General features: G+C 42.2%; 1 protein-coding gene across 4 annotated transcripts in view; it reads right to left on the reverse strand.

Moving 5' to 3' along the window:
• The window catches only part of NCOA1 (nuclear receptor coactivator 1), a 270,074-nt gene that overhangs the window by 161,817 nt on the left and 83,638 nt on the right, over positions 1–24,619 (reverse strand). For 2 of the 4 annotated variants that reach the window (XM_060250351.1, XM_060250332.1), the window contains exon 1: positions 491–641. The exons of 1 other annotated variant lie outside the window; for it this stretch is intronic. The gene's annotated coding sequence lies outside the window, so the exon portion shown is untranslated. Of the gene's footprint in view, positions 1–490; positions 643–24,619 lie in introns of those variants that run through there. One more of the 4 variants, XM_060250361.1, reaches the window with a different exon arrangement.

Consider the following 24,619-nt stretch of genomic DNA (forward strand, 5'->3'; position numbering starts at 1 on the left):
ACACTTGCAAGCTGGTTTTCAAGGTCACTGCTAGAATATATAATTTTTCACTTACTGCATTATCCAAAAGTTACCCTGAGCTACTGAATGCAAACGGGAGGGAAGGAGGCGGAGGGAAGAAGGGAACAAGCTACCAAAAAAGTTCAAGCTACTGAAGCTCATACAGTTAAGCTAACTAAGCCAGCCTCTTGGTTTGTAAAATCCAGATGTACTCATGCTGCTGGACAGTGGGTTTTCTTTGCACTGTTACATAAGCACAGATAACAGGCACCAAAGGGTCTTCTCCTCTGTCTCCATTCTTCAGCAGATGTGAAGTGTATAGAAACAGCAGAGGTCTTTGGTGAAGGACACCAGCACTTGAAGCCGCAACGTGCAGAGAAAAAAGCAAGAGGGAGCAAAAGCATTTTCTAAAAGGTTCAATGCCGCACCGACTCGAAAACAGCACTCACGACTAAAAGCAGCACAAAATAATGGGGCATACTCTCCTTACCTATGTAGTTTCCGGCTAAACAAGCAGGCTCCTGGAGTGTGCAGCACCAACCTGATGACTAGCATTCTGCCACTGCAAGGCTCTGTCGCCCACTCTCTGCTCCATGTGCTCTGGGTTGTTTGCAATCCATTTGGCATGTGTACTCTTTCTTTACTGCATGCTGCCGCTGCTTTGACAGGCAAAGGATTCAGCACCAGCGCTGAGCTCCTGCTTGATTCCCACACCAGCTGACTGGATAATTAAACTAAACACATGCCGCCAGAGCCACTCATATACAGCGACACTCCTGGGATCCCTGGTGCCACCTGGCAGACTCTGGCCAAGCACAAGGGAACTGGGCAAATACAGCTCTCTGAAAACAACGCTCAGAAACACGGTGCCACAAGAAAGCATCTAATCAATGCACTCCATGCCTCACAGAACAGGAAACTCAAATCCATTTAATGCTTACATAGGGTTTTAGATTTCCCAAATGGAGATGCAAGGTATTTTGTCAAAAGAATAATACAAGGATCAGATTGTGTTACATATGTGCCACACAGACTGTTTATTAATTTGAAGAATGCCCACATTGCAGATTCCATGCTGCTTCAGTGCATGGAACTAGTGTGCAGCAAGCCCTCTGAAAACCAAGGGCTGTTGGGTCAGCATAATTAAAACAGTAGAATCATAAACTGCATCACCATCCTAGAGACACTGGATTCATTTAAGCCCTTTAGTGAAAGTAATTTTGTTTTTATTGTAATATTGACTACCTTTAACTATTTTGAGAATCCTCTCTGGAACTCATGAGCATCACAAAAATGAAATATATTGCATAAAGACTTGCAGGGAGAATCCCATTTTTATCCATGTACCTCTCTCCTCATACTATTTCCTCTTTCCTTCCTACTAGCAGCCCCACAACCTCTCCCTCTGTCCCAGCTTGCTTTTCTTCTTTCCATCCATCAACCAATCTGCCTTTATTTGCTCCCCAAATCTTTGGCTTTACTTTCTCTCCTCCCTCCGGCATCCTCTCCCCTCTTCTACTTTCCCACTCAGGTACCTTATTCTGTTCTCCCCTCTGCTTCTTCTATTTCTTATCTCTTTTCTGCTTTCTTCACTACCTCCTATAGTTCATCTTTTTTAGTCTGCCTCCCCCTCCTCTGTCTGACAGAAACCAAGGCTTGGTAATATCATTGTGGTTGCCTAGCAATCCCCCAAATGGCCCCTAAGATCTCAGAATGAAGTCTCAAGATTTCAGTGGCCATTTGTGTCTCTTAAAGCTACATAGATTCTATATATTACTTTCCCCAATTTTTGTTTTTATTCTTTTAGATTTCAGATTTTTCTGCAAAGAACTTTCCCTCAGGTTTCTAAGAACGCCCCTCCCCCACCTGTCCTTGGTTACATTATGTGGATACTATCATCCACACTATTGGGTCCAGTTCAGAATTAGCTATAATCACATATACATATACACACAAACACACACATATATATGTATAATGACATGCACACAAATGCTCACCCTCCATATGTAAATTCCTTCCTCTCCACATGACACATTAGAGGATTATCAGAATGATGCTGGTGAAATGTCATCACGCAACTCCTGTACGCAAAGAGATGCTGCTGCTTCCCTCCTATATCTATGTGTCCTCTTTGGCACCAATACACTTTTGTCATACAACATGTACTTAATGCACAGAATCTGCTGCTTCAATATATGAGGAAGAGCACCAGCTGGCCTGAATGACTCACAAGCCAGAATTCAGATTGCCAGAAAAAACAACAACAACCTCAGATATGCAGACAACACCACTCTAATGGCAGAAAGTGAAGAGGACCTAAAGAATCTCTTGTTGAGGGTGAAAGAGGAAAGCACAAAAATAGGCTTGAAATCCAACATCAAAAAAACTAAGATCATGGCATCCGGCCCCATCACTCCTTGGCAAATAGAAGGGGAAGATATGGAAGTTGTGACAGACTTCACATTTCTGGGATCCAAGATCACTGCAGATGGTGACTGTAGCCATGAAATTGAAAGACGTTTGCTCCTTGGGAGGACAGCTATGGTGAACCTAGGCAGTATAATAAAAAGTAGAGACATCAGCCTTCCAACAAAAGTCCGTATAGTCAAAGCGATGGCATTCCCAGTAGTAATGTATGGCTGTGAGGTTTGGAACATAAGGAAGGCTGAGCACAGAAGAATAGATGCTTTCTAACTGTGGTGCTAGAGATGACTTGTGAGAGGCCCTTGGACTGCAAGAAGATCAAATCAGTCAGTCCTAAGGGAAATCAACCCTGACTGTTCCCTGGAAGGTCAGATGCTGAAGCTGAAGCTCAAATACTTTGGCTACCGAATGAGAAGGGAGCATTCACTGGAGAAGAGTCTGATGCTGGGAAAGACAGAAGGCAAAAGAAGAAGGGGATGGCAAAGATGAGATGGCTGGACAGCATTACTGATGTAACTAACATGAATTTGAGTGGACTTCAGAGGATGGTGGAAGACAGGAGGGCCTGGTGTGACTTTGTCCATGGGGTCGCAAAGAGTCAGACTCGGCTGTGTGACTGAACAACAAAAAACAATTTAGCTGGCTTTAAAGAGGGGCTAAACACAGCAGCTGAGCTTATCAGTGACTATTAAACATGATGGTTGAAGGAGACCTCCATATTCTTAAACAGCATGCCAACAGATACCAGTTGCTGGGGGACAAACAGAAGCATAGGGTCATTACCTACATGTATACTCAATGTCACTCTTAGAAACAGGAAGATGGTTCTTATGGATCAGACCAAGAGCTTATCTAATCTAACATTGTACTTCCAACAATTGCCAGCTAGATGCTTGCAGGAAACTCACTAGCAGAACATGAAGACAAAAAAGCCTCTTTTCTTACTTGTTCCCAGCAACTAGCATTCAGAGGTATACTGTCTTTAAACACAGAGTCGTCATCCAGCTATATTACAACTAATAATCCCTTGGTCTGATCCAAATATGCTATTTTTGTTTATAGGTAAACTCAGACTCACCAACAGCTTTCATAATTCTGATGAAGAGGGCAGATGAAACATAAGCAAAACAGAAATTCCTGATGTGTCCACACATGTAGGAACCATAACCTTTGTGCCACCAAATAACTGGGGTGATCATATAGAAGTGAACTAAATGTTTCCATCTAGCAGATAAGATTGAGCCACACTTCAGTGTTATGCACTGACTTCCAATAGCCCTCTGGGCATGAATCACAGGACCTCAAGTAACGTGGAATCCCCAAACTTCTCAGAGCATTCACAACAAAATAAAACAACATGTAAAGCCAGCCTATTGATGTCAACTCTCTAAATCAGTGTCAAGGGAGGACTCAAACTGAGTGCTTCTACACTTTATGATGAGCTCTTTACAGCTACAAAATAAAGAAAAAGGATATTATGATCCTCTCAAATCCCAACATGGCAGTATTGCTCTCATCACATGGCAGCCCACTGGTTCTTCATCACTTCACTTGGCCAGAAATGCTTCCGAGTCAGGCCACCTGGATCATTGAATGGGTAATAGCCAGACTTCGGCCCTGCTTGTTCCAGTCTACCAGTGTGCCTATTTCTCTAAACCCTGGCTAGCTGCCAGTTCTGTTTTTGCCTGGCTGCTTGTTTCCTTACCCATTCCAGTCAGATCTGTTTCTCAGATCAGACACTTGCCTTCAAATCAAACTTCTCACCAACCTTCTTGTGGATTTTCTTGTATCCTGTTCTTCTGCCGAAGAATTCAGGGCAGCATACACAGTTCCCTTTTTATCTCTACAACCATCCTGTGAGGTAGGTTAACCAGAAAGAATGCGACTGGTCCAATGTCACCAAGGGAGTGGATGAGTAGGGATTTGAACCCAGGACTTCTTGGGCCTAGTCTGACATTCTAACACCAAACCAGCTTTCATAATTTCCCCAGCAACACATCCAAACAACCAGTCCCAGACTAGTTCCACCAGGGAACTCCTACTTCCTGGATGATCGGTTTTCCTTAGCCCTGCCATAAAAACACATTTCTGGTTATAGATTGGACTGTTAACACTACCTAGAAAATTCTTACTGCAGAGATTTAGTAATCCTCAAAACCAGTCCTTGCTGCTTAGGAAACTCAGATGTGTAAAATTTCCAGAAATTTAAAAACCTTGTGGAAAAAAACAGCTTTTATGGGGAAAACTGAAATATAAACAATATTTACTGTCCATATCAAGCCAAAATAATTTTACTGCTTTAACATAAATGCATCATTTACAGCTTACTTAGCATAAAAAATTGCAATAGTTGACATGTTTATGGAATTTAAAAGTTATAAATGCCCTAGTTTTGTGCGAGCAAAACTGTACCCAGTTCTTGAGAGAATACTGCAAATTAATGCACTCTATGCTATCTTAGCATGTGTATTCCTAAAAACTTTGATCTCTAATTAGATAGAGCTAAGATCTTAATGGAACTTTCAGTTTTCTTCTGAGGCTTTCGTGTAGTTTCTGCCTCACCTCATTCTGGGCTTTTCTCTCCTTCCTGCAAGGTAGGGTAATAAGATACTTTTTACCAGGTCTGTGGATAAATGTGTCACAGTGGTTTTAGAATGAGGTGAAAAGGTCAGCTGCTTCAGGTAAAAACATTAACAGAGGCACACAGCTGTTAAGAAACAATGAAAGCCAGGCATGCTTCCCTTGTGAAGATTAGGTCTCTTTCCAGGTGTAGAAATGCATCTTGTATTTAAGAGCTTTTAATGTTTACAGTGGGCCCACTTTGTTTTTAAAAACATTTCATTTATTCAAAAAGAGAAAATATTTCTAGGAATTTTTTTTTCAGTACTTTCAAAATTTCCAATTTTTCCATCAGAAAAATTGGGGGAAAGGCCTCGGACCCCCTCTTCCCAGAATTTCCCCATGTTTCTTTCCCCTGGGCCTTCACATCTCTAGTGCTTCCCCTTCCTTCTCCACAGTGGCGGCAAGGCAACGTACAATATGGCAACATCATTCCACACACTACAGGGCAGAATTTTCAGCCAACAAGTCAAGTCACATGTGATGTACAATTCTACCACAGAGAAGAGCAAGAGACCAGTAGCACCTTAAAGACTAATGCACTCTGTGGCAGGGTATAAGCTTTTGTGAGACCCTACTCAATTCTTCCAATACTTCAGTACAGGAAGATGTGAGCAGTGATTCAGGAAAGCTCATATCCTGCCACCAATTTTATTAGTCTTTAAGGTGCTCCTGGACTCTTGCTCTCTTCTACTGTTACAGACAGATAACATGGCTACCTAGCTTGATCGTTCTTCAGTTCTACCATAGGAACTATTATACTTGGTCAGAGTAAAAGTTGGTTCATCAAGCTCAGCATCCTGTCACAGCAATAAGGGACAACGAGTACACCAATCTTCTTTAGGACAGAACAAAGTACTTTCACCATCAACTTCCCTCTCTAGATATATCAACACCCAGCTACTCTGCAGTAAAGGGAAGTCAAGATGGGAAGACCTCTTCCATTGGCCTAGTTTTTTGTGTTTATAATGTTAGCTGCTTTGAATTTTTCTTTTGAAAAGGAAAGGCAGGATTATAAATATTAAAAGGCTTCAAGGTGCTGAGGGCTATTTATTATAAGTCTATCATGGCAAGCAGCTACCAACAGACCTGTGGATTCATCCAATCTCCTTTTATAACCATTTATAGTAGTTGCCATCACAACGGCTCATGGTAACAGGTTTCCACAAGTTAATTATTTATTGTAGCAAGAAGTACTTCCTTTGGCCCCTGCTTGCTGCCTATCAGTTTCAGCTAATGATACCAACTTTTTGAATTTAGTGATAAAGAGTGAGAATAATCCTTCTCCCACTCACTTTCACCCCCACCACTTTTTAATTTTTTAAAAATAAATCTCCGCTGTGTCTTCCTGTCTGACCATTAATGTGTAGGCAATGAAGAATATTTGTATCTGATTCACCACCATTTCCCTTGACAACTTTAAGCAGTTGCCATATAGTGATTTGACCCAGGAGTGGGTTGCTTGCTTTGGAAAAAATAATGAGAGAGAGGCTTGGAAAGCTAAATGTTGACCATTATCTATACCTGATCTAAATAAAAAAAAATCTCAGCTGTTCACGCTTTTCTTCATAAGACAGATGTTCTATCCCATGGATCCTAGAGCTTTGTATACGAAAGGTCCTAGGTTCAGTCCTCAGCATCTCCAGTTAAAAGGACCAGGCAGTACATGATGTGAAAGACCTCTACCTGAGACCTTGGAGAACCACTGCCAGACTGAGTAGACAATACTGATCTTAAAGGACTAATAGTTCTCCATACACAAACAAAGAGCAAGCTTCCAACAACTTGTCCTGCTTAAAGAAATTAAACAGCATATCTAGGGTTGCCAACCTCCAGGTAGTGGCTAGAGATCTCCTGATAATAGAACTGACCTTCAGATAGTTCACTTGACAAAATAACTGCTTTGTAAGGTAAACTCTATGGCACTATACCCCACTGAAGTCCCTCCCCTCCCCAAACCCAAGCCACTCCAGGCTCCACCGCCAAAATCTCCAGATATTTTCCAACCCAGAGCTGGTAGACCTAAGCACTTTCCATTATTACATGGGGAAAGGAAATAAGTATTTTGTTTAGGATTGCAAACTCCTGACTGGGAAACTCCTTGAGATCTACAGACACAGCCTGGGAAAAGCGCAGTTTGGGGAGGAAAGGACGCTCAGCAAGAGTGTGATTTCATAGAGTTCACCCTCTGAAGCTGCCATTTTCTCTAGAAGAACTGATCTTTGTAGTCTGGAGATCAGCTGTAATTCTGGGGAAACTCCAGGTCCCACCTGGAATCTGGCAAACTCTGGTTCCAAGAAGTCCCCAGTTATGAAGACAGAAAAGCTGATAAATTGATATTTTGATAAATTAACTAAATCTGAATCACTGGCTATGTTGCACTTTGCCTCTCTTAAGACTCAAGGCAGCTTCCAACAGTGACCAAAACTGTAAATATAAGAACCCCTCCCTCCCTACTATAGCAAGAGATTTCCCTCTCCCTTTCTCCAAATACTGAACAGAGAGTTAAATACTGCAGGCTGCAGAAGCAAAAATAGCCATGAAGAGGAAGAAAGGAGAGATGAAAATGAAACTGAAGCAAGTTTGACAAAGGTAGCATGACTGCTCCAGATGCAGTTTTAAAAAGTGCAAGCTTTTACTTCAAGCAATAGTTGCTAATGCCACATTTGAGAAAAGTAGAAGCATTTATTGCTGAACATGGACGCTATTGTGTATGAATAAGGAACAGAAAGGGAGTTGAAAGAAAATGTACTGGGCTTGCAGATGCAATGAGAGGTTAAGTTCTGAGGTCTCTTTCTTATACACTCTCTGAACTATATATTACATGACTTCCCTACAACTTCTCCCACTCCCCCCCCCCCCAAACACACACACACACACAATAAATCAGACACAGGAAAATGAAATCTCCAGTGAGGTAGGATGAGTGGGAAGAGGCACTCAATCATTTCCCAGCCAGCCAGCTGTTCTTCATCTCAAAATTACTCATTACAAGGTGCTTTTTCACCCCACCTTTCCAAAATTTAGAGCAGCTTATACAACGCAGTAAATTCAAAACTAAACAGCAAATCGATATTAAAAGACCAAAATATATTATCCTACAATATACAGAATACAATACAGGAGCTCATTCCCCCTCAGTGGCCAATCAGCTATCACAAGGAACCATGTAAGTGGGACATAAAGCATTCATTCAGCCACTATGGCTGGTAGCCATTGAAGAACTACCAAACTCTCTTCTCCCACTCACCCCCTTATCATTGGCAGTCCTTTTGCATAGTGCCTTACATAAAATTGTACTTGTGAATTTAAACAATTGTTAAACAACAGAAAGCAGAGAGTAGGAATAAATGGACAATTCAGTGTAGGTAAGTGTACAGTGATGCTCACTGGCACAACAAATCCTAACACTCACTCTTTCTGCATACACACCCATGCATGCACGCATGCTGATTTTCTGAACTGGCTGAGACTTGAGGTTGTAGAGAACAGCCCAATGAAAATTGGGCAACAGCAAAAAAACTCCCTGCTGGAGATTACTAGGAAAAAGATGGAGGATAAATATATCCTTGTATAGGGCATATGCCCACATCTGAAATACTGCCTACAGTTCTGGTCTCCATATGTCAAAAAGGGAATTACAGAGCTAGAAAAAGAACACAACAGGGCAAACAAGATAAGTAAAGTGGAAGGGCACTTTTCCTATGAGAGAAGGCTCAAGAGCCTGGGAGTATTACATTTAGAAAAATAGAATACTACAGGGGGCGTGGTAGAGGTTTATAAAATCATGGAGTTGAAAAAATGGATACTGAAACCCTTTTCTTCCACTCCCATAATTCTAGAACTCATGAGCACTCAATGAAGTTGATGGGCAATAAGACTAAAGGAAACCTCTGGAACAAAGTGCTAGGGGGTAACACTGATGGGGTAGGGCTGAGGAGTTTGGCATCTATGTTCTGTTTGTTAGCCCTCCAGGGTAACCAGTTGGCCACTATATAAAACAGAATGCTGTATTAAAGGGAGTACTTGTCTGATCCAGCAGGCTTTATTTATGTTCTTATGCTTGATGTGAAATGTAAGAGTACTCAGAAGGTGACCAGAAGGGCTAACCCAGGAACACTTAGTGCTTGGCATCTCAGTTTCAAGCAGCAAATGCATTCCAGTGATACATGACACACACAGAAAAAGCAAAAGGATAGTACAAAACCTCCTCAATTGGATAAACCAAATGAAGTCTTGACCAGAGATAGCTATGCAAAACCTAACACAATTTGCAGTGTTTCCCAAGCTTCTCTGGGAAGCACTAAATCAGTAATACTCATTCAGTGACTCAGGAGCCACCTGTGTCTCTCTGACATGCCACCTGTGGCTCTTTTGAGCACCACCACCCAATATTTCAAGAAAGTGGTCAAAGTCCATGCCTGCAGGGGCTTGTGGTTAGCAGGCACTACCCATCTTGAAACAGCCACCACCAAAAGAACAGGTATATTGTGAGCCTCATTGAGCCACAGGCATGTAAAAGATGAAAGCAAACAGGTTATTTTGTTTAACAATAATTGCAAATATGGCTCTCCATGAGCCATGAAGTGAGTACCAATGCATTAAATGATACAAATAGCAAGTGCAAGGGACAGCACCTGGATACTTGCTAAGTGGAAGTTACACAACCAAAAAAGCCAAGACCACTCTACTGATCTAGTCTCACCATTTTTTCTGATGCAGAATTTCTTCCAATGTGATCCACCCTCCCCCAACACTCTTCACAGGTTTACGAAAACTAATGACTCATACTGGAATGGTACGAAAGAGAAGTGGGGATTGATGAAGCAAACTCTAGTTTGCTTTAGGATCCCTCACAAATTGAAGAAACAAAAGTGCTATCAGCTACTTGTATATAATTGGTTGCCTGGGTATTTTTTTAAAACCAAAAATGATCCCTTTTACTGGCCTTGCTCCAGCCCCAGATACACTATTATTGTCTCTATGACAAAGATAAGAAGATGCCAAAGGGATCACAATGTCTCTTTAGACAGAATATTTCACAAGAGAAGCAGCAACAGCCTGGTTTCAACTGCTGAATTCCATTGGTGGAACACAGTTAAATTTTGTTTTACTCTATGCAATCTTTATTCCCTCTCCTTTGCCCCAATATATACAGAACACTGCATCCTAAATAGACAGAATGTCTTCTCTCCTCCATACAGAAAAGGCCTACCATAATATTTGTATAATTAGCATTGACTTCTTAAATTCTGATGATGAGACAGGATCTGGAATAATAAGACAAACGAGTGCCCCCTCCATTTCACTCCTAAAACCTACCAATTGTTCAAACATAATTAGTAGTGACAGTGCTTAGCAACTGCATAGCATTTTGAGTGTTAAAAGCACTTTACAGAGCAAATGTACAATCATTAAACTAGCCCTGTAAAGGGAGCTAGTTTTTGTCATGATGGGGGTGGGGCCTTCAAATTTCAAAACTCACAACTTTTACCGCTATTTCTACTTATTTACTTCATTTATACCCCACCTTTCTTCTCAGTGAGGATTCAATGTAACTAGGAAAAGGGATCACAGTAAATGGGACAAACAGTGGAAGTTAAACAACTACTGTGATGAATAACAAAATTTATTATAACTACTTAAAAACCTTCATATATTTTAATGCTCCACATTTAAAATTTTGCATAGTTCATGTTATAATAAAGGTCCAATTTAAACATCCATTCATGTATTTTAATACTTCATATTATAAATTTTGCATACTTCCAATGAGGATTCAAAGCAGCCTACATAATTCTACTCCATTTCATCCTCATGACAACCTGTGGAGTAGGTTTGGCTGAGAGTGTGTGAATGCCCAACACCATGGCAGATTAGAATGGGATAAATGAATCAACCTTTTCCTCAACCACCCGATATTAATATAGGCATCAAAGGCCAATCTCTTCTAGAAACACAAGTTTTCTTTAGATACTAGAGTAGAAATGTCATGCATCAAGATCCTGAAAAGAATGTCACAAAATGTGCAATAAAAAATGTCCAAGTTGGTAATGCTCTTTAGAAGGAATTAAAAGGCTATCTGTAATACACAGAGCTCTTCTGTGACAGAGCAGGTCCTCTGCATTGGTAGAGAAGAAGATACCCTTCCTGAATTGCTACAGGCAGCTCAAATTTCATTCTCCCTCTTGTTCTTCTGGGCATCATGATTAATGGCCAGGAGTACAAAAACCAAAGCAACAGCCCCCTCCCCTCCCTAAACTGGCTTACTGCTCATCAATCATCTATGCAGCTGATGATGGTGAGCTGAGGAGGGACAAAAAGAAGGGACTGTACAGAGGAAAAGATGTCAACAATAACTGCTTGTGAAATGACCACAAGTCTGCTGAAATGACTTCTCACTTAGCCAGGCTAGTTTTTTGTCATGACAAGCAAAGGTGGGAATGTGCATAATGGTCCCATGTATAAAGCCCAGGCTCTCTGCACCAGTTTTTTGTCTTCTTTCTTGAGTCTTTATTAACCTAATGGAATTGTCTTTTCTAGGCTTGACCTGTCTATAACTTACGTCTCCTGGGATTTTGTCTCATACACAGATTTACCCCTTGCTATACCTTTTGGTATAGGTTGTGAGACCTCCCAACCAAAGGCTGTTTTCTAAAATCAGAAAGTTGGAAGGGGGAGATGGTGCTTGCTTGAAAGCCCTCTGAAGAAATACTTTGGTGGTGACCCCATGATTTATGAGGGTCAGACAGTAATTTCCCATTTCAAACTGTTTAAGGGATCAGCCATCAGCATTTGAAAGATTCTGAGATGGAGCCAAGTACCAGGATGGAAGTAATCTGAGCCAAGGCTCAGTGCTGGAACTTGATCTGAATGGGAAGAGTGACTTTAAAAGTCTGTGCATTCTAATTGTACAATGGATTTAAACTGGAGTAACTCTACAGAGGACTGCTTTGCTCGAAACCTAAAGGTGACTCAGAGGAGACCCGGTCCCTGTTAGGACACTTCCATTTCAGAAGATGGAAAGCTGAATCAACAAATGCAGCTAAACAAGATGGCAGAGGACTAATGTGGTAAAATGCGCTTCAGAATGCACATTTTAAAATATTCCCCTCAAATAATTAGCACAGCAGGGAAACAGATAGCCCAAGCAGTTCCATGCTGACCTCATTCTCTATCTGCAAGAAGCTGATCTATTTTTTTAATGGAAGAACACTAAAACATATTATCCTCCTGTACTCTGAAGTGCTACCATCTACTCTTCTCTCTCAATCAGCTGGAAATACACACAACTACTCTTAGACAAGAATTTCCCTTAGCTTTCATTTCCTCATGTACAAAATGGGAATTATAATGCTTGCCTTGAGGATAGACGAGATACTGCAACGTGTATTTCAAAACAAAAGGAAAGATTTAATAATCTGCAACAGAGAACCAGTATGGTGTAGTGGTTCAACCCCTATTTTACCATGAAGTTCACAGCAGGGGGCTGGGCCAGTCACCAACCTAACCCACTCACCAAGATGATGTGAAAGTAAAATGGGGGAACAGCACCACAAAAATGTACTGAACTAGTAGAGGTAGGTACAAGTAGCATTAACTTTGAAGTCTGAGGCTTCTTTAACAGTTACTTCCTGTCCAGGGAAGGGAAAACTAATCAAATGCTCTGGAAGTTAGAGGCGCATGAGTTAACTCTTAACATGGTTTAAGAAACATTAAAGAACACATACAACAAAGAAACACTACAGAACATGTACTTCTTAGTCTAGACTATCCTTTGTCACAGTTAATATCATACGGAAAGTAGCCGTTTTGATCACATGCCGTATTTGGAGAAAGTTCCAGGTTCAGACTGCTAGCATCTTTGCACAAAACCCTAGAGCCAATATAGGCAATAATCTAGCCAAATAGATCAATGGTCTGACTTACTATAAAGGCAGTTTCAGTTTTCCATATGTGGAAAAATTCATTTGAATTACAGACAAAGGGGACTGAAGTGTCATTTGTAGAAGCAATTCAGAATCAACTGCCCAGAGAAGCCAATTCTATATCATTACATTATTTTTGTTACAAAATAAAACACAATGAATCCTGGTCAAAATCTACACTTGGGTTGAAGAATTCCAAAGGGATAGCTGCGTTAGTCTATTGGAGGGAGGGGGATAAGCAAGTACCTTAAGGCACTTTAAAGACCAACACAATTTTATCTCACCATAAGCTTCCATACATTAGATATTGCTTCATTAGATGCATGGAATGTAAGTCAGGGTTGTCAAACTCATTTGTTATGAGGGCAGGGTCTGACATAAACGAGACCTTGTAAGGTGAGGCCATAAAATGTAATGCAAGGTAGCAGAGATATAAACTTTATAAAGGGCACAGACAAACACAATTACATTTTTTTATTTAAAATAAAACATGTTTTAAAACCAGGGCTTTTTCTGAACAGGAACGCACAGGAACACAGTTCCAGCTGGCTTAGTGTCAGGGGATGTGGCCTAATATGGAAATGAGCTCCTGATGGGCTTTTTCTACAATTACAAAACAATTGCATTGGGGGGTGGCCTAATATGCAAATGTGTTCCTGCGGGGTTTCTTCTACAAAGAAAGCCCTGCTTAAAACATTAGCACTTTTGCAATATATTGTTTATTTAATAGTCTCTGATAAGAAGAGGATGACTGCAGATTTATACCCCGCCCTTCTCTCTGAATCAGAGACTCAGAGCAGCTTACAATCTCCTATATCTTCTTCCCCCACAACAGACACCTTGTGAGGTGGGTGGGGCTGAGTGGGCTCTCACAGCAGCTGACCTTTCAAGGACAACTCCTGCAATAGCTATGGCTAACCCAAGGCCATTCCAGCAGGTGCAGGTGGAGGAGTGGGGAATCAAACCCAGTTCTCCCAGATAAGAGTCCGCACACTTAACCACTACACCAAACTGACACCTCTTGCTCTGAATTATTGCATCAAATCTGGAGACAAAGTCTGTGCTGTAGCAATCTTGAACATGCTGTTCAGGTGTGTATCTGTAAGTGCAAACCTACTTTTGATTTATTGACATTCATTACAGAAATCTCATGGTCAATGCTTTGAGCCTAAGTCCCAGGGGAAAACATGAAATGGCTGCGCATAGCAAGCTTTTGTACATAAGCTGCTTCATGTACTGGTCAAGAACATGTGGAGGCACTGTGACAAAGACCGAGGGCTATGTCTGTCTACAAACCTACAGTCTCCAGGGAAATAACTACAACTCCTACAAGGCAGTGCAAGAATAGAGAGACAGAAATGTATAATGGTCTGTATCAGCCTACTTATCTGGGAAGCCTAGGCTAAAATTCCCTAGTCTGCAAAAAATGTGCTGGGTGAACTTGGGCTGGACACACACTCTTGGCCTAATACAACTCACTAGCTTGTTACTCCTCATCTAAATAATTCATATTGCTTTCCTACAGAGAAAAGACTGGATCATAGAGGCAAAAATACAGTGAAAAGTGGAAGGCAAACCCAGTTGCACCCAGGAGAGCTCTGGCATAACAAGTCAACAAAACACACTCACACACTCTCTCTCTGTGTAGCAAGGTAAAAAGCTCATACCTTGAACAAAACTTCACTGGTCTTAAATAAATTTCACTAGTCTTAAAGGTGCTTTCTTTGTACTTCTCCCATGCGATCGATAGAGGGAACTGGAATCCCTCCCTCTTTCCTTCCCTCCCCGTGGGACAAAGGGAGAGAAGGAACCTCAGTAAATAGAAGGAAGAGAGGCTTGGCTCAGTAGCTTTGCTGTGTGATGGACAGAGCCTGACAAAGCAAGTTCTCCCTCCCCACTCTTGATCCCCAAGGGAGGAGCCTCAGCCAATGGAGAAAATAGAGGCTCTGCTTTGCAGCCCTTGTGCGACTCAGCAAGCCTGGCAAAGCAAGCAGTGACACAGAACGAAGTAAGAGAGGAAGAACGCGACGACCTAGCAACTGTGATCCACGCAACGGTCACCTCAAGACTGGACTACTGCAATGCCCTCTACATGGGGCTGCCCTTATGTCGAACACAGAGACTTCAGGTAGTGCAGAATGCGGCGGCCAGGCTGTTAGTGGGACTACCTAGATGGGAACACGTGCGGCCTGTGCTGCTGGATCTGCATTGGCTGCCGGTCGTCTACCGTGTTCGCTATAAGGTGCTGGTTATTACCTTTAAAGATTAGATTAGATTAGATTAGATAATTTTATTTATATCCCGCCCTCCCCGCCGGGGCAGGCTCAGGGCGGCTAACAGTAACAGTAACATTCCATTGTATAAAAACAAGGTTACATTCAACATTAAAATTCTAATAGATTTAAAATTAATTACAGTTATAAAAGTGCTAATGCTATTGCTATTTGTTCTTTATTATGATGGCGGTATCATTAGTACTTAATTTTCTACATCATCGAAAGCCAGTCGGAAGAGGAAAGTCTTGCAGGCCCTGCGGAATTGTTCAAGATCCCGCAGGGCCCGCATTTCCTCTGGAAGTTGGTTCCATAAGCTCGGGGCCACAGAGGAGAAGGCCCGATTGCGGGTGCATTGCAACTTCACCTCTCTTGGTCCGGGGATAGTCAGCAAGTTTTTTCCAGCTGACCTCAGTGCTCTCTGGGGTTCATATAGGGAGAGACGGTCCCTGAGGTAGACAGGTCCTCGACCATAAAGCCCTATATGGTCGAGGACCTGCCTACCTCAGGGACCGCCTCTCCCTATATATTCCCCGGAGAGCACTAAGATCTAGCTCCCAAAACCTCTTACAAATCCCTGGGCCAAGAGAGGCTAGACTGAAGACAACTCGGGAGCAAGCCTTTTCAGCAATGGCCCCTCGTTGGTGGAACCAACTCCCAGAGATGGGAGTCAGTTCCGCAGGGCTTGCAAAACCTTTCTCTTCCAGCTCACATTTAAATCAGGACCGGACCAAATTGATTAAACTGTTGTAACCTTAACCATCTTATGCACAACTGAAACTGACTGTATGACAGTATGTATAACTGTGATTGACAGTAGATATAGCACCTGTTTTATTTATTTTAACTAATTTATGTAATTGAACCGTACTTAAATCATTGTTTATTTGTTTTAACTAAATCATGGCACGCCATGTCTGTGAGCCGCCCTGAGCCCGCCTTTGGCGGGGGAGGGCGAGATATAAGAATAAAAACTAACTAACTAAGGAAGCATTCAACGGTGAGTTGCTCACAGACCTGTGGGCCTGATCCATCCCACAGGCAGCACGTTTGACACCCCTGCTCTAGATGAATACTACCTACCAAGGCTTTTGGTAGAAAAAGCCCAGGAAGAACTCATTTGCATATTAGGCCACACACCCCAACATCACCATTGTTTCACACAGGGCTTTTTTTGTGGGAAAAGCCCAGCGGGAACGCATTTGCATATTAGGCCACACCCTTGACACCAAGCCAGACGGAACTGCGTTCCTACATGTTCCTGCTCAAAAGAAAGCCCTGCTACCTACCTGACAGAAGCCATTTCACTTGTGGAGATAAGAAGCATCTCTGACATGTATGTATACATACTCAGAAGCAGCTCAGCTGTGTCCCTTACACTCATTAAAAGAGCATTACATGATGACAATAACTACAAGCTGGATCCCAGGATTCCTAGCTTGTGAGCTTAAAGCTTCTTAAATGAGCTCTTCCATTTGATGGAAGAGGTAGACTCCAACTTGAGTATGCATACATACGTTAAAGGGGCCTAAGCACACAGTCCAGCCCCTCTTCAGTAGTTACTGCCACTACCTGGAAAACCATACTGAGTAACAAGGAACATGAGCTGAGCAGCCCCAGGCAGGTTGAGCATGCATGTTTACACAACAGGGAGCCTTCCTTGTCCACCCTCAATGAAGAAAGATCAAACATACAAAAGCTTGTGCTGAAATAAAATGTTGTTAGTCTTTAGAGTATCCTAAGACTCCTGTTTGTTTTGGCTTGAAAAACTTCACTATGCAGATCAAAAGGTCACACACATTAATCATCAGTGATTAACTCACTAAAGAGGCATCCACTGCCTCTCTCTGTAAAGTCTTATGTAGATCCTTGTATGCGCTTGCACCTTTGCATTTGCTTATCAAACCTTGTTTCATTTATATGTTCTTTGTAAAGATCCAACCCACTCCTAGATTTCCCTCCCCCATCCCAATAATTTGCATTTTAGATGAAAATCCCAAAAATAGCAACATTAGAGAAGAAAACGGCTGCCATTTTATAATCATGGCTTTTAAAAATCTAGTAACTAATAAAGGAATGTACAAGATACAGCAATGCTTAGTATTAGATGTGGGCATGAAATGATCCACGAATTGCAATTCATGCATGAACCGGGCTGATTTGTGGTTTGTTCTGAACATGTTTGCCGGTGGTAATTCGTTTGTTTTGTTTTTCCAGACAACTTAGTGATGATTCAATCAATTCCTAGGCAATGCTGGGGGTGGACTTCTGGGAGTCCTAGAAACACAATTATCCATAGTTTGATTGGCAGCTCTGGGAGCCAATCACGGAGTTTTCATACTGCAGCACAAAGAGAGAGGAGTTAGTTCTAAGAGCTGAAGCTGAGCTTTTGGGGGGTACCTGTTTTGGGGGGCTATAATTCGGACATTCCAAATCCAATCTTCATCAAACTTGGAGAGTGGGTGTAAGAGAGCCTGCTGAAGACTCCCAGTGAGTTTTACAGCTCCCAACCCAAACAAACCAATGAACCATGAATAGAGTTGCCAGGTCCAATTCAAAAAATATCTGGGGACTTTGGGGGTGAAGCCAGGAGACACTGGGGGTGCAGCCAGGAGCAAGATTGTGACAAGCACAATTGAACTCCAAAGGGAGTTCTGGCCATCACATTTAACCATGAACCGGTTATGAAATCAAATTAATCACAAAATATGAATCATCATTTCCCTGGTTCATACCCAACCCTAGTTAGTAGCTTTGATGGTTTTTAAAAGAGACTGGACAGATTCATGGAGAATATATCTATCAATTACTTTTAGCCAGAATAACCATGGAACTTCCATATACAGAGGTAGCGTACAACAGACTACCAGTGTCTACACAGCAGTAGGAGAAGGTTGTAAGTATTTAAGCCAGAGAGGTCACCTCTGTCTTGAAGGCACTATCTGTAGTACTCTCTCAGCTCGAACAGCAGCTTCATCTCACACTCGAAGTCAACGGAGGGCAAATTCTGATGCTATCACATTCAACAAGCTCACTTCCTCATCCCATCAAAATACAAAGAGAGACTGCACAGTGGTCATATATGCCGCTGAGCTTCCTTCATATTATTTGTGCATATTTTTGTGGAAGAATAGAAAATGGGGGAGAAAAACATTTTTTTAAAGATCAAGTACACAACTGAACCAGTATAGACGTTACCTCTGAATTACATACCTGGAAAATACAAATACCAATTTAGCATCATGTGACAAAACACCCAGAGACTAGAAGGTGTAAGTCAACAAGGTCTTCCCAGATGGAATAGTAAGGTTGAGCTTTATTGCATCATTGCACTTTCAGTAATTATAGTCACCCTGACTAATAAGACTTCTTAATTGGAAAGAAACAGTTTCTGGAGCCCACAGATTATGCGGAAGGCATTAATGATGGTGCATCAAAATGTCAGTTTCCTCTCTGCATAGTTTTTTTTTTTAAATGTATCTGGAAGCTTTCAACATCCCTGCCTAGAGACCACACCCTGGAAAGTCACAAACGCTTTGTCGTTCACAGCATTTACAAAAATTTACTTTGAATCAATCCAGAATCCCCAAACATCAGGCCCAGAACATTCAAACAAGGTAAAGAGTAATTAATAACTAGCATCTTTGCCTTTTTATACTAGCTGCTGAGCGAAGGATTCCTTACATATCATGTCTGGGAGCTCTCAAACCTTCCCAGCAAGGGCTTCCTGACTTGACTCGAAGGAGGAAGCAACAATATGAAAACTGGGACTCTGGAGAAATTGTAAGGGGGGGGGCAGGATAAATGATGTGAAGGAAAACCACACTCAACCTAAATCTCCTCCAAGATATTCTGGAGGACTGAACAGGCGACTCTCCTCATCTCTACATTTTCCTTCTCCTCTTTGTCGGCTCAATTGCCCTTAACATTCTATGTCTTGTAGAGGACTATGAACATCTTCAACTGTCTTTAGGCCTTTTAGAGGACCACACGCTTTTTTAAAATTTACCAAATAATACTTTTCTGCAAGCTTAAAAATCCTCTAAGCAAAATCCCCTACTAGAGGGAACAGACAAAACACTTATGATGAGGAACAGGGAGGAGGGATATAAATTAGGAAATCTCCCCCAGCATGTTTCTATAAACTTCTCAGAAGCCTGAACAGACTAATTTCCCTCTTGCAATCTCCCCCCCCTCCTTCACCCCCACAATCAACTATTTCCAATGGATCATGCTCAGATCTCAACAGAACATTCTGAGGGGGTTTCTTTTCATTTTTATTAACTTGAGAGTCCCAAGTGTGTATAAACTCCCCTTTGTTGTGTGTGATGACCTCTGTTTTCTGCTTTTATGATTTGCATGAACCACCCACCTTACCATTAGATAAAACAAGAGGGGAACATATGATGGGAGGGTAAATGTCCCCCCTTTTCCACTCCCCAGTGTTCCCCATACTCTTGCTCCAGTTCTGCTTACCCCCTATCTAGTTGTGTTTCTTCTTCCCTCCCACTCTTGTTCCCTACCAGATCTTCATGTCCAGCTCCTCTCTCACACCATTTCTGTTTGTCCTGTACTGGATCCAGTGACAGTTTGTCCTGTAGTGGGTCCAGTGACACCTTTCTGTTTCCCCACCTCCTCGCATTTTAATTTACAAGGGTCCTTGGCACTCTTTTAGGTTGCCTAGGCAACCCAATATGTAGTCTCATAAAACAACCATATTCTTAGTCTTTTTCTTTAACCCATCCTTTTTTTAACCTTTAGCATTTTTCTGCAAATGTGGGGGTTCGAGGGAACATCTACTGTAGCTCTGAATTCCTTGTACCACCAGAGGGGAGAACCCATGGCTATCAGGTACAAGATACTAATTATAAGGTCTTTCGCAGCCGCACCAGAATGTTTACCGATATGTTCTGACACTAAGTAATGCTGTGTCAAAACAGAGGGTGTAAAAACGAGGATATGTCTGTACAGTCTGCTGAAAGCTATGGGATTGTGTGTCCAATGCATGTCCCTCCAAAGCCACAAATTTCAGCTTATCAATGAGGATTTGTCTTTGAGGTCTGGCAGAGAGGAAAAATAGCTCAATTTCACAAGTGAGGTTAGTCAACTCTGAGTTAACAAAGACCAGCAAGTGAAAAACTTACATAATTCGCTTATGTTGCAAGGTAATTTTCCATTCACTGAACAGAAGCTAGAGGTTAAAATGCACTCTTCCTGAGAATGGGAAACTTACCCACTAAGGCCTAAATCTGTGAGAGGAGAGAGGTCCTTTGGCCATTATAAAGTAAAGTCTGTTCTCTAAACAATCGCCAAGAACTGCTGAAAAATGCTATAAAAAAAGAGGAAAACCAGAATGCATGCAAATCATCTCTCACATCTGCAGCACACCACATGCTTACATGAAATGCAATGGAAAGAAACAGGAAAAGGGAAGGGATGGCTTCTGAGTGCCAACCCAGTCTGCTTCCTGATCTTCTGCCCAGCTTGAGGCTACAACTCTCTAACTAAGCAGGCTTTGCATGCAGGTGCAACAATGCTTGTGTTGGCTGATCTCCAGGACGCGGCTGCAGGTAAAGGCAACACACCACTACACTGTGGCCAAATTTGTGATGTATATGCCTATATTACGGTTTGGCACCACAGCAAAGGACATGCAGGTTTAAACCTTCTGCCACACAGCTCACTGTGTGACCTTGGACGAATTCAGACAAAGAGGTTAAGAGTGTCAGACTAGGACCTGAGAGACCCAGGTTCAAATCCCAGTGTGCCATGGAAGCTTACAGGGTGACCTTGGGCCAGTCACATGCTCTTAGCCTAACCTATATCACAGGGTTATTTGCAAAAGTGAATGGAGGAGAAAACAACACTGTAACACTGGGGAGAAACGTGGGATATAAATGAAGTAAATACAAATAAAATAACCCAACCAGACAGGAGTGTTGTGAGAATAAAATGGCAGACTAGAGAATCTGGTACACTGCTCTGAGGTCCTTGAAGAACAGGCAGGATAAAACACAATCCATAAAGAGATGTATATAGCCATGTTAGAAGTTAAGCCAGGTGTGTCAAACTCATTTATTATGTCGGCCAGATCTGACATAAATGAGATCTTGTCAGGCCAGGTCATTTGTGTCATAAAATGTAAGGCCAGGTAGCAGACATATAAACTTTATAAAGCACACAGACAAACACAATTAAAGATTTTTTAAAACTTCAAACAAAACATGCTTAAAACATTAGCACTCAGGTGTTTTCTTTGTATCTCTCCTGTGCAATCCAGGCAACAGGGCAAAGGAAGTTCTGGCTCTTTCCTTCCCCAGGGAACTGGGGGGGGGCAGCCTCAGCCAGTAGAAGGAAGAGAGGCTTGGCTCAGTAGCTCTGCTGTGCGATTGAGAGAGCCTGGCAAAGCAAGCTATCCCTCCCTCCTCCTTCCCAACAGAGGAGCCTGAGCCAGTGGAGAAAATAGAGGCTTTCCTCTGTAGCTCCTGTGCGATTGAGAAAGTCTGGCAAAGCAAGCTGTGATACAGAAGGAAGCAAGAGAGAGTGAGAAGGAAGCAGATGACAGCCAATTGCTCAGGGGCCTGATAGAAACCCTCCGGGGGCCTGATTCGACCCCTGGGTTGCATGTTTGATACCCGAGTTAAGCATTTGTCCACATTAGGAGAATTTAGCATTCAGCTATTTCTCTGGATTTCTGATTAGGATCTGGATACATGGTAAATACTTCTTACCACACAAGCTGATGCTGTTAGCTGACTAGCTCCCAATATGGTTGCATCCCTCCCTACCATCGTAAGCTATCACATGGTTATCAGTCATTGGTATTCAGAATCCAGAGAGCAGTCCAATGCAGTTGTTGGGGCAAGCGCTTGAGGCCTATTGTGACTTCAGGAGCTGTATCAGCACTCTGATCTAACAAAGTACACTGCCCATTATTTCAAAATTAAAGCACCAGGTAAATCTTTCTTTCTGCATTCTGCTGTGTATTAGCAGCTACTATTTTGAGCAAAGAGGTTTGTGGATCTGCTTTCCTTCCACCTCCCAAGCACCACATTTGCATTTCAGTTTATTAGGCTTTCTTTTAACCTTTGCTCAGCATAATTCTACAGCTACAAGTGATGATTGTTATTCTCATTAGCACAGAAAGTCCTCCGTGTCTCTATGGCACTTCACAAACAAGGCTAGCTAAGCAGCAGCAGGCCACCCTATGCCAGCCCCCCTCCCTGCCAAGGGATCAATATCTCACTGCCCTTATTATTTTAATTTTAATGCCTCTTGTGAGGTTTCAAAACAGAAATAATTATAAGCTAGTGATGAAAGTTTCTTGCTTCCCACAGAGCGCTGGAGACCTCGGGGTTCAATTAAGTGACGCGAGAAAACAATGAAGATGGTACCCTGGGTTTGCACTCCCTCTCCACAACACGCTTGGCTTGTTATTTTTATCTGTGTCACAGCTTAGGTAACCAGATTTGTCACCCAGATGGGTCCCAAGGCTTTCGCTCAGGTGGAAATATGCTTCATAGGAACATAAACAAAGGTTGCGGGACCAACCATTAGAAGACTTCCTTACTGCTCCAATTGTGGTTCCGACAACCAAAGGAGCACAAATGCTCTCTTTTGGGGCAGGAGGAGAAAAGACGATCAAAGCTGGCTTCTTTCAACCTTGGCAAAAGGCAAGGCAAGACTGAAGAATAGGTGAAACAAGCAGGAACACAGCAGCAGAATCCCAGTGAAGAAGCTTAACCTGAAAGCAATATAGGGATTCATAGGCAAGCATATAACCTACTCAAGGTAGTTGATGTGAAGAAGCTTCTTCACTAGTCTGGCTATAATTTCCTCCTTTGGCCTGAGCTTAGTGGGCCAAATTCCTACTGGACATCCTACAAGTCTCTCAAGGTTCATTGCCCCCACAGGAAATGTACTCTCAAATCCAAAAGGAGCGACTCATGCCACTAAAGCAGATTACTGTAGTTTGAAGAATATAGGGATACCCTGACAGACCCCCTCCTGCCAAAAGAGCAGAGGCAACTAAACTGAGCTCAGCAGGTTCTTATGTGACCATATTGGGAACCCATTAGCAGAAGTACCTTCATATTCCATGTTCACTGAGCCTTGCTTCCCCAGTACTCAATTTGGCCCCAGGGGCTGGCATTTTATTACTGAGATGCATATGCATACCGATGTCCTTTTGTTTGCACTTCTGCCAACAACAGTTACATCAAATCAGAGCCAAAAAGCAACACGCTCTTGATGAAGAATTGGATTAGAGAAGAAGAGTGAACTTTTGCCGGCAGGAGGCAGCAAGCAGAGGCATGTTTTGAAGAGGTGAACACACATGAAGCCTCTGGGGATTAAAAAAGAATGCAGTTAATTTATGCTTATGAAGACACACATGCATAGAACATGACTGCCTCCTGAACTCTACTATGTAAGACTGGCTTTTGTTTTTTAAAATTGCAATTATTTTCCAACTACAACATGCCAAATGAAATCCAGATTTCATCCTTAAAGGCGAAGAAAACTACAACACAGAAAAAAAAATAAAGGCTGAACTCTGCAATCAAGACAGGATATTTGCTTTCATTTAGGTTACTTTATCCTACCTTCATACTATTTTCAAAAACCTAAGGCGGCTCTTAAGAACATAAGAGAAGCCATGTTGGATCAGGCCAATGGTCCATGCAGTCCAGCACTCTGTGTCACACAGTGGCCAAAAAAACCCCAAGTGCTATCAAGAGGTCCAGCAGTGCGGCTAGAAGCCCTTCTACTGTGCCCCCCCCCAGCACAAGAATACAGAGCATAACTGCCCCAGACAGAGAGTTCCAACGATAAGCTGTGGCTAATAGCCACTGATGGACCTCTGCTCCATATGCTTATCCATTCCCCTCTTGAAGCTGTCAATGCTTGTAGCCTCCATTGTATAATACTTTGTCCCCATCTTAGTTTTTTTCACAACTTAAGCTATGACTGCCCCAGGGTCACATAGTGTGCTTTGTGGCTAAGTGGTGATTTGAACTCTGGTCTCCCCAATCTTAGGCCAACACTCTAACAACTCCACCACTCACATACAAGATAATATGGATCTCCAAATACATCTCAGAATCCACAGTAAATACTGGCTTCTCAGATATCCTGCCCGGAAATTATGGGAACATTTGTTTCGGTGATGTAGGATCCAGGAAACAGAATCACCTCACTTTCTATATTTGGTGAACCAGCTTTATTTCATCCCCATACATAAGTACAGATGCGCAGAGACAAAACAATTAGCTATTCCTTATCTTTCATTTCATTTTCTCTAAAGCTGCAAGTCTTGGGATATCAAAATCACCTTCCAACAATTAAACCACAGGCCTCTTCTACCTGTACCCC

The sequence above is a fragment of the Heteronotia binoei genome, chromosome 1 (assembly GCF_032191835.1).
Source record: "Heteronotia binoei isolate CCM8104 ecotype False Entrance Well chromosome 1, APGP_CSIRO_Hbin_v1, whole genome shotgun sequence".
Lineage (NCBI taxonomy): Eukaryota > Metazoa > Chordata > Lepidosauria > Squamata > Gekkonidae > Heteronotia > Heteronotia binoei.